The 11,386-nt window shown below is 36.7% G+C and overlaps 1 long non-coding RNA gene across 1 annotated transcript in view; it reads right to left on the bottom strand.

The window, feature by feature from the left end:
- Positions 1–519: 519 nt before the first annotated feature.
- The window catches only part of LOC115068961, an 82,674-nt gene continuing 71,807 nt past the window's right edge, over positions 520–11,386 (bottom strand). Inside the window, exons 2-4 of the long non-coding RNA XR_003848321.1 lie at positions 4,457–4,642; positions 2,555–3,602; positions 520–2,143 (exon numbers count right to left, since the gene is read on the bottom strand). This is a non-coding gene — a long non-coding RNA (uncharacterized LOC115068961). The remainder of the gene's footprint in view (positions 2,144–2,554; positions 3,603–4,456; positions 4,643–11,386) is intronic.

Here is an 11,386-nt window from a genome sequence, read left to right as displayed (position 1 = left end):
TTAAAAAAAGAAATTTTCTCTAAATGTTTTCTTTACTTTCAAGAATATGGATTGACAATTTCTAATTTGAATCTGGCCAAAACAATTTGACCCTCCTTATAAACAATTTGTTTTGTTCTGTGGGTAATTACTTTATCTTCTTGAATCTTAGAATGATTTGAGTTTATATAGTGATTTTGTACATAGTCACTTATCAGTAACATTTATCAAATGATTATTTATAATCAAAACCTCTACCTTTCCATTTCATATCAGATCTTCAAGGTCAGGCAGGGTTACCTAACTATAGATGAGAAAAATGAGGCTCAGACAGTTCACCAATGACAAGTGCACTTCTAATATAAACATTTTAGATTGGTAAGGGAAAAACTCAATCATTATTATGGAAATTTTGAATTTGAGTATAGTGAAAAATTATGCAATGAAAAAATATTTTCTTTAAACAACCAGTAACAAGCATCCTTCTATTTCAAGTAATATGCATAACTTATAAATATTCAATAATTTAATCCCCCACCAGAAATTGTAATTCCATTTTATTAATAAGTAAACTGAGGCACAGAAAATTAAACAGAATATCTAACATAATTTGGTAAGTAGAAATGCTGAACTTAGGTGAGTTCCAGGGTCCAGGTAGCTGTCATCATGCAAAACAAAAATGAGGATAATATAGGCGAGTCTGTGCTCATCAATCACAGACAGTGAGGTTTCACTTTCCTTCACAGTGTCAAAGGCTTTGAATTGTGCATGTATCTCAGCTCAATAAGAGTAACTGAGCTTTATGCACTTTCATCCAGATAGAGCAAAGAGTGAAAAGACCAAACCCAAGCCAAGCTACAATGAATGCTTCTAGCACCTTCTCCTTTGGGAAAGATGTTTTTTGAGACTGCATTGATCATTTGTGAAACTGTGACAAAGCTGGGATATTTGACTGAAATAAATTCGTAGAACTAGTAAATCTGAAATAAAAACATACATATCTAGAAATTGTTTTCCAGGGCAAAATCTTTAAATCACCATAGTTTCATTAATGCTTACATTCATACATCTTCAGCATTAAAGTTGTTTATTTTTAAATAAGTGAAATAAACCCTTTCTGATGCAATTCACTATTAATTAAAGATGGCATTGGAAGTATGTTTATTTTATTGTATATCTCTGCTTTTCCTTAGGAATTTGTTTCTTAAAACACTTTATCAGTCAATGGCTGCCCCCTGTGGTAAGCTGAAGAGGCAGCAGTCATGTGTCTATAGTAAAGTATGCATGTGTTAAGGACAGCATACAAAACCAGCCCTTTAGCTGTTTCAGGAGGTATGACAGAGGCAATGGAGGAGCAGAGAGTGGGGAAGGGGGTAGAACCTGGATGCTCCATACTTCAAAGTAGTCATGCGCTGCAGGGCCTGACTGGCATGCTACTGGACATCTGTGACTGCAGATGGCAAAGCAACTGGCCCAGGGGAAAATCTCAGTAGTGTAGATAGTCTACCAACTTCCTTTGTATCTGACAGCTCATATTATTTCTTAAATTTCTTAGCTGGAAAATAAGTAAGCAAATTTGACTTCTTGAAGGCCAATGTCAATCAAATGGTTAAATACATATTTGTAGGAGAGTAGCTGTGCTTTGTGGGGAAAATTTAAACAGTGGCTTTGTATACTTCATATTTTACTTCATTTATAAATAGATTTTTAATTCCCACATAGAGATACATATATAGTTAAATGCAGTTATGTAGGCATCAAATACTTTGTTCAAAATATTTATGTTCAGGTGGTTTTTTTATTGAAACATTTTGTTGACACATTGCACATTTGTGAGCAGCTTCGGAACAATAAGAGACTAAGGAAAGTGAAGGAAAAACGTATCAATACTGACTCAATGAATCTGTTTCACCTCTATTCATTATTCATAATTCATTTTTCTACTGAGACAATACTTTAGGAAGGGTAGTGAGATTCTATTAACTTCAGTTTAGGAATGAGAGTTTAAATAGCCGATTTTAACTAAGTGTGATGGGAAGGAGTAGGCCAGCATGCCGCTCTGTGAAGCAAGGGAAGACAAATGTCAACCCAGCAGTTCAAAGTCTTGGATCTGTTCCCAGGTTTCACTCATCTGCTCCATGGGCTTGGATAATTTTCTTAACCTCTGTGAACAACAATTTCCACAGTCACAAAACAAGGTTGATGACATTACTGTGTAAGAAAACTTTGGGACACTTTACAATATAGTGCAGAGGCAGTAGATAAAAATAGAGGTTTTTCAGGAGCCGCCCCTCCTTAGAATTGTCTTATTAAGATAAGTGTTCTTAATTGGGGAGGACACACAGGCGTTCTTGGAGATGATGGGTATGTTTATTCCCTAACTGTAGTTAACAGTATTGTGATGCGTGCATAAGCCCAACCTAAATTACATTTTTAAAATTTTGTAAACATTTATCAGCTGTATTTCAACAAATCCATACATGTGTGTGTGTGTAGAGGGAGAAAGAGAGATGGAGAGAGACAGACAGAGAGAGAGAGAGAGACCCAGCAAGCTACATTACTAAGACTTACTTACAAGGTACTTGACATTCCAAAGGATAGTTCTGGGAGGTCCTCGACTCATCACAATAATGGGAGACAGACAGCTGTGCCTGCAGGAAACAGTTGGATAATTTCCCTCCCCATTCCACATGAACCTAATGTTTGTGGAAAAGTTTTGAAACACTTGATTCTCCCTGGGAGAAAATGAAATCATAGATGAGTGGAAAGAAACCACCTGACAATATCTTTCTCACCCTATTTGTCATACATGTAGAAGGCTCTGACATTTCCAAATATGAAAAATATTAAGGACTCTGATTAACCCAGGACTCCTCTTAAATATTTGACAATGAAACCTGGCCAGTCAGGCCATGTATCAAAATAAAGACATAAGAAAAGAAGAAGGTATAGCAAGTCCTGAATTTTGGTTGCAGAAAAAAATACAGATAAGCATCATAAATTTGATTATGTAAAAATACAACTTGAGAAATACTCAGAGCTAAAGGAAGTATAGGAAAAATATATTTCCAAATAAGAGTTCAATTTTCATTCAAAATTAAATGTAGAATTAACATTTAAATGTAACAGAAGGACTCAAACTAAAAGTAAACCATATGAAAACATAGACTTCTATATGGAAACTGTTAAGCAGAACGATGTGGGCTGTGTAGTAGGAAACTGTAGGCACTTTCTGTTTGAAAGTCCTCATGTGGGTCTGAGCACATGAAATGGAATGGATTGAGTTTTTGATTGTCAAGCCAAAAATATATAAAATTGCCACTTATTTATTTCAGTCCTATTTCTTTTTGGAATCCATAGATTGGGAGGCTCCCTCTGGTGGATGAACAAAATATAATATTATTTTAGTAATATACAGTTTTAAATAAAATAAAAGACTATCATTCAATTGAAATAAGTTCCTATAGAACATGAAAGGGTTTTTTTTTTTTCACGATGTGATATCCATCATGGTATGATGATTATTTTGATGACAATGATGGTGGCGATGATGATACGATGGATTCTATTCAACTCTGACTTATAGTGATTGCCACAAATATAGATGATGTGATGAAAACAACCTAGAAAAATAACGATTTAAGATAAGAGTAGTTAAAAACACATTTTTTGGTCTTTTTGAGACAGGGTCTCCCTGTAGTCCCAGGTGTCCTAGAACTCACTATGTAGACCAGCCTGCCCTTGAACTCACAGAGATCCACCTGCCTCTGCCTCCCGAGTGCTGGGATTAAAGGCGTGCTCCACCATGCCAGGCTTAAAAACACATTTTAATGGACAAATTTTTAAAAAATGAAATCCAAAAAACATTCTGAGATACACAAACATGGCAAATTAAAAAAAAGTATCAAGAACTAGTATCAAGTGACTAGTGACATTTTCATTATTATAAACAATATTTTGTATTGACAACTTTATTACTTAGACCTTTTTTTTTTCCTATGAACTCAAAGCAAAGATAGAATTGCTTTCATAGAGAAATGATCCCTTGAGGGATTTTTGTTAGAATTTATTTTTTCACCTTTCCTTTCGAATTCCCATCAAATAATGGGTCTTGCTTCTCTCCTTTGCACTGAACAGCAACAGACTATTATGTGGCTAATTTCCTCTAGCACATGGAGTAAAAGCTTTGTTTCCTGGAACACTGAGTGGATCTGAAAGCTCCCTTACGGTAAGGTAAGGGCACATCAGAAATTCCTGCCCTCAACAGGGCTTTTTATCAAGTATTGTTTTCTTGACGGATGCCGTAAGCAGCATTAAAGGTATGATCAGGGGGCTGGAGAGATGGCACAGTGGTTAAGAGCCTGGGTTCCAGTCCCAGTATCCACATGGTGGCTAACAACCACCTGTAACTCCAATTCCAAGGGATACAACACCCTCTTCTAGCCTCTGTGGGTTTACACAAATATGCTATACTTACATAATGCAGGCAAAACACTCATACACATAAAAATCAACCAAAAAATGTTCAAGTGGGGTCAGATAGTGTCCTCACAGCAGAGTAAAAAGAAGGCCGATGGTTCTTGTTTTCAGAAATCTTTTGAACTGTGAAGACTCTTCTGTCTACCTCACCGTTCGTCTCATTCGTTTGCTAAGAGCTGGTTCACTGATGGCAAAAAGAAAGAAAAAGAGACAGAAATACAGTTTCAGCCCCAGTCCCCAACCCTCAAATGGTACCCTTGGTGGTTTCCATTTGCCAACCATGGCTTCTTGGTGTGTTCTGAGAGTACTAAGCAGAAGGACATACTCCAGGGATGTATTTCCCAGCCCTAACATCTGCTGGAGAAAGCCTTGTATAACTATGTAGAAGGTATGCACTTAAGTAGATCGGATCTTTTCTTCAGAACCCTGCCATGGCTGCTGGGTGAAGCATTGCATACTCCCATCATACAGGAAAGGATGTAGTAACAGCTCAAGCCCTAGACTGACCTCTCTCTGCACAGGATATGATTGCTTCTTGGAAAGCTGATTCCTACTCTTTATTATGCCCACTACTTCCACTGACTCACATAGGATGTCCTGTAGGACCTGAAGGATTTCTGGACCCAGTTTCATGTGTCTGACTCCAGAGAACATAAGTAGCCTTGTAAGGCGGGTCCTACTTTGCCTTCTTCTCTAGGAATCATTAGCTATCTAGGTATTAACCTTCCCATTATGACATGAATCATAGTTCAAAGACATTTAGGACTGTGGACAGTACTGATTAGTATATATACTTTCAGTCTACAAATGAGACTCAGTACTCCAGTTACTGCTATTCCCCCTTGAGGACCTTCTACTGAGGGAATTGTGACATCAAGGTCAGTGTTCCTAGTCTTGGCTCTGGTTCACTCACATCCTATCTTCTAACAAGATTCCAACAGGCCTAATGCCAAAGTGCCAGTTTTACACATAGTAATTTAAGGTTAGAACTCTTTAGTTCTTTCCACAACAAAAACGTTGAGAACAAATAAGAGGAACCTTTAAGTGTGAACGAACCTCCCAGCTTGTCCCAGCTTTCCCTGCAACAAGTCTGTGCCTGGGCCTTCTAAGTTGCTTGGTGAATTCCTTTGAAACTTAGGTGCCAGAAGCCATGTCCCCACAGTTTCTTATGCTCTGTATGCTTGCCAAATCGGTATTGTGGAATTTCTGCCAGTGTTTACTATTTGTGTCCTCTGGAAAAGCGAAAGCTGAATCTGAGGCTTCATGAGCCACAAAAACTGCAGCTAAGGACAACTGCCCTAGGCCACACACTAGGCAGCAGGCCCACAAGAGCACCCAGGCTCCTCTTCTGAAGCCATTCTGCCCTCCAAGCTCTCTGAGCCTCTCAAGGTAAAGGCAGCTTTGAAGACCTCTGAAATGCATGCAGGGTTATTCTTCTGCTGCCTTAATGAATAACACCTAGCTTCTTTTCACATGTGCTCATTTATCAAAGGGTTACTTGGCTACATCTCACCTCTCTGTTTTCTTTCAATGAATAACACCTAGCTTCCTTTCACATGTGCTCATTTATCAAAGGGTTACTTGGCTACATCTCACCTCTCTTTCTGTTTTCTTTCGAGTATAAACTTCATATTTAAATTATTTCTCTTTTCTCTCACTTTACGCAATTAAAAGATGTCTCCCACAGCTCTTTGAATATTCTGCTTAGAAGTTTCTTCCACTAAATAGCTTATCTCATTAGTCATAAATTCTGCTTCCTTAAAGCCTTCAGAATGGACATCATTCAATCTTTTTTGCTACTTTATAACAAGGATAGACTTTACTGCAGTTTCCAATACTGTTCATCGTTTCTGGCTAATTCCATCAGAGTGGCCTCAATGGCCTTCATAGTTCTTCCAGTATTACATAATATTGAGGAAATATACTATTTCCCCTGTGGCTATTCACCTTTCCTAAGACTTTGCCAGGAGTTCTTTTAAGGGCTCTCTGCCAATATAAGCCCTTTCTAATTTCCTTTCCAAACTCTTCCAAATTCTGCCTACTCCTAAGTTCCAAAGCTACCTCCACATTTTATGCATTTATTACATAGCACCTCACTTCTCTGATATCAACTTGCTGTCTTTGTTTTGTGCTGCTGTAACAGAATAACAGATTAGAAAACATAGAAAGAATATAAATTTGTTATAGTTCTGGGTGCTGGGAATCCAATGCCAAGAATTCTGATGATGGCTGGCTTGGTACATCATTCCATGCTAGAAGAGGTCAGGGCAAAGTATACTTGTTCATAAGAGAAAGACTATAAGCCGGGTGTGGTAGCACATGCCTTTAATCTCAGCACTTGGGAGGCAGAGGCAGGCAGGGGTGGATCTCTGTGAGTTCGAGGCCAGCCTGGTCTACATACTGAGTTCCAGGCCAGTTGGGGCTACAGGGATACCCTGTCTCAAAAAAGACCAAAAATAAAAAATAAAAAGAGAAAAAGATGGAATGCAACCTGTTCTAAGGAGTCTGTTTCTCTGATGGCAAGACCACTCTGGTAATGAAGGAACAAATCCATTCAGGAAGTCAGGGCCCTCATGGCCTAATCACCTCTTTAAGGTTTCATTGTCAACATTATTGAGTAGGGGGTTAAGGTTTAAATACATGAACAGTGGGAGGACGTTCAACCTATAACATAAGCCAAACAGCAACAATACATTATCTGAAACAGTTTGCCTTTCTCTCCCATTTAAGAGACCATGCCAGAAGTCAAGTGAGTGGCAATATTATTGCCACTAAAACTTGTAACACAATATATTTTTAAAGTATTAGAAAAAATTATGTAATATCACAAACTTGGAAACAGGAAAGTTTAACATAGAGCACCATGAATCTTATCAGGTCCGTGTATTACAGGAACATGCTTTAAAAGTGTTGCTCTCTCGGGGCTGGAGAGATGACTCTGTGGTTAAGAGCACTGGTTGCCCTTGTAAATGACCTGGGTTTGATTCTCTGCACCCACGTGGTGGTTAGCAATCATCTACTATATATATTACAGTGCATTAAATTTGGTGGATGTAGTAAGGAGAGGTATGGAAAGAGCTGGGGATCTAAACACTATGAAATTATATTGCATGAAAATTGCAAAATTTTAATTTAAAAAAGACATTTAAAAAATGTTGGTCTCAGCCAGGTGTGGTAGTCCAAGCCTTTAATCTCAGCACTCAGCACTCGGGAGGCAGATGTGAGTGAATTTCTGTGAGATTGAAGCAGCCTGGGATAGTCTACATAGTGAGTTCCAGGCCAGCTGGGGCCATTTTGTGAGACCCTGTCTAAAAACTAAGAGACAATAAAACAAAACAAAACAAAACAAACAAACAAACAAAATCCTCACAAACTGTTGGCTTATGTGTTCGTCAATAAAATGAGGTAATAAAAGCGAGGTGACCCAACAGGATGTTATAAAAGGAGGTAAAGCCCCTGAAACATACCAGACTCACTATGCCCCTCCTTCCCTAAGCATACATAAGCCCTAAGGAATATAAGACACTAAGACACTCAGAGAAGCTGAGCTGTCTAGAAGAGGCTAGGTCAGTCAAGCACCTTGGAAAAAGCAGACAACAGGGGAGATGCATGGGAAAGGCAGAGCCCAGAACAGCTGTCTGGAAGAGGCTCAGGCCCACTGAGCCGCTCAGAAGAGATACTCTCCAACCTGTAGAGCAGCCTGCAAGTTGTGCATTATGCTCCAAGTTTCTAAGTTTTATGAGCTGTCACCCCTGCTGGGATGGGAATTTGGTGACACAGCTGTCTTTGGGGCATTTCTGCTCCTGTAACTAACCCCTCACCCATACTCTTGTAAGTATGGGTATAAGGATTCCCATAAAACTCATTGGTTTATCAATGACTTTTGATGGTATCCTTAACTTGGTCTGTCATTGGATCTCTATCTGGGGTGAGCAGATGTTTGTTTACATCTCCCCAGATACAGTGTCACACAACATTGCCCATTTGTTGTTCCTTTCAAACATATTAGGGAAATGTGTGACACTGTGTCTGGGAACCATGGAAGGGAGAGAGAGAAAGGAATACTTTTTATGCTTAACTTTGTAAGAAGACCTATTCTGTCTTCTTAATTGCTTTACTTACAAACAATTAGAAAGTGATACTCTTTTATCAATATTTTCCATAGCCTAGTTTAATAGCTTATTTTTCATTTGTGATGCTTTACAGAAAACACTAAAGGTATTGAATGCAAATAAGCTCTGGGGAAATGCTTTATAAAATTGTTATTTTCTTTTGCATACTGGTGGTGCTGAAAAGTCCTTCAGCAAAAAATCTTGAATCAGGTCTAAGTTATATACTGTAGAAATGCTACATGAAGTGGAAATCATCTTGTCATCAGGTATCAGGTGTTCACAGATGTTGTGCTCAATGGAGTCCATTCACAAGAAAAAAAACTTCAGTGACTTCTTGTGAAAACCACCTCTAAAATCTTCTTAGAAACTGCCATATATATCAAAGATAAAACCGAAAAGAAACACAACTGAGAAAGAAAATGCTTGTCAATTCTGAAACAAGTAAATATTACCAACAATACATGGCAAATTTTGGTAGGGATTATTGACAAATACAGTAATTTGGATCAGTATAAATAAAAACACTAAAAAAATGACATACATCCCCTTTCCTGAAAATTTCCAGTTTCTAAGAAAATAAGTAAAGCAAATTCAGAGTCTCACAAAAGATGAGTCATTGGCAATAGCGTTGAGTACAGGCAGTCTTGAGAAAGAAGGGTTTCTGCCATGGACTGTCCCTGCCCCAAGCTAAGTAAACATGGAAACATGGAAGCCTCTTCTCAGCATTCTTCAGTCTGTTGTCAGTGTTTGTTCAATAGGCTTACTCGTTTTAATTATAGCTATTAACATATACACATATATTAATTTTATAAATTAATAGATTCCACTATAGATCTCTTCCCTCTTTCCCTCCCTCCTTCTTCTCCCCTCGTCTTTTCTCCTCTTTTTCTCTCTCCAAGGTGTTACTTTAAGTCAGATTGAAACTCTCTATGTAGCTCAGGCTGTCCTAGAACTGTAGCTCCTTCTGGATTACTAGTATGCATCATCACACATAGATCTGCTTTTCTTTAAAGCTACATACTTTCTCCCTCATGACAGTGGCAAAAGAATCCATATAGTCTGGGAGGTGAGAAATGTTCTCAATTGCAAATATGAATGTGCAAGATATAAAAGGAGAAAATTCAGGTCACCAAATTGAAAGTACCTGGTCCTTGGAGCATTTTTCCAGCCTGATTTTTCACTGCTCCAACAAACATAAATGAGTAATCCAGGATCAAAGCTGGACATGTACACAACCAGCCCATCCTTACCAACTTCTAATACGAGAGCTCACACAACACATTAGAAATGAAATGTGCATGTTTACTTTCTCCCATGTATGTAGCACACACAGAGGGGAACAGCAAAAATAAACCTTGTCACAACTATGCCTCTCTTTCTACCTGCTTCAAGTATAGCATAACTGAATTTATACCTAATTTTGGAAAATGCATTAAAATGGTAGAAAAGGAAAAAAAGTAGGGAACCATAAACAGGGAAATAGAATGTTTTTTAATAGTCTTTATTGTGGAAATCATAACATACAAAATACAGATTTAGCATGTTCTTTGAAAAATGATTTACTTCAGGAAACAGAAGAAAGTTTTAAAGAGAAATTATAGTGTCAAGAGAACTATAAATCTACAGGACATATATACTCTATAGGGAATTTGCATTACTTTCAAGCTTTCATTATAGTTATTTTCTTTATATACGGTATGTGCTTTTATGCTTACAAGTTTGAAAATCTTTATGAAAGACATGTTTCTGTAAAATATATACAAGAACCAAATTTCCTCAAAGCAAATCATCAATTTAAAAAATCGTGGACAAAAGCTAATACTTAACAACAAAATATGATAAGAGAACTTGTTCAAGTCACAAAGAATTATTTCTATGAGCATAGAGAAAAATGGAAAGCTTAAAAGATATTTTCTAAAGTCAATGCAAGCCTAAAACAAAATATGACCCAAATAGCCTTAAAATGATAAAAATCACAGATCCATCTCAGCATAATGTTAACAATAAAAATAATAAAAATCTAAATATTTGTATTCTATAACTGTACTGAAATTCTATGATATAACGACTTCTCAGAATATTTTCTATGTTAGAAGGACTTTTAATATATCTCCTACATAAAGATACAGAGAAAAGTACTCTATTACCAACATGAGCACCAAAAAAAAAAAAAAGGCCACCAAAGAACAATTACTATTTTATATCTTCTTTAGCTTCTTAATTCAGAATTTTTGCATGAACAAGCAGTTAGATCAACAATAAATTGCTCTAGAAATATTAAAGGAGTTCTTGAAAATGTTTCCCAAGAATATGAGATATAGGTAATTGAAAGACACATTAATAAAGATTGAAAATTTGTCAAATAGTTATTTGCAAATAAAAGTTTTCTACTTTAAGAAAATATTAATTCAAAATAATTTCAAATTAGAAAGTTATCTAGCTTTCCTACATCAATAAACAACTACTTAAAAGAAAGCAAATATATTCCACTCACAAAACAATTCTCATACAATAACATTTTAGACAGCAAATGTTATTAGTGAAAGATGAAATTAAATGTGCCATTTTCTCACTTTTTAGATATTATCTATACAGCTTTTAAAAATATATTAATTTTATTTTTAAAACCAAGGATGGATCTTCTTTAGCAATTGAAAAATAAAGTACACTAGGAGGATACACAAACCTTACCATTACCATTACATTCTAACAGACAATACAATTTAAATACATCATAGAACTATTCTTTAGTGCTGGAAAAGCCTTTAGAAGACTTGCCACTCAAACCAACATTTTCCAACAAAAATTTTAGGGTA

The sequence above is a fragment of the Nannospalax galili genome, unplaced genomic scaffold (assembly GCF_000622305.1).
Source record: "Nannospalax galili isolate Female #2095 unplaced genomic scaffold, S.galili_v1.0 scaffold829, whole genome shotgun sequence".
NCBI classification, from domain to species: Eukaryota; Metazoa; Chordata; class Mammalia; order Rodentia; family Spalacidae; genus Nannospalax; species Nannospalax galili.
Note: the sequence above shows the minus strand (reverse complement) of the source record. Positions and strands in the feature narration are given on the sequence as shown.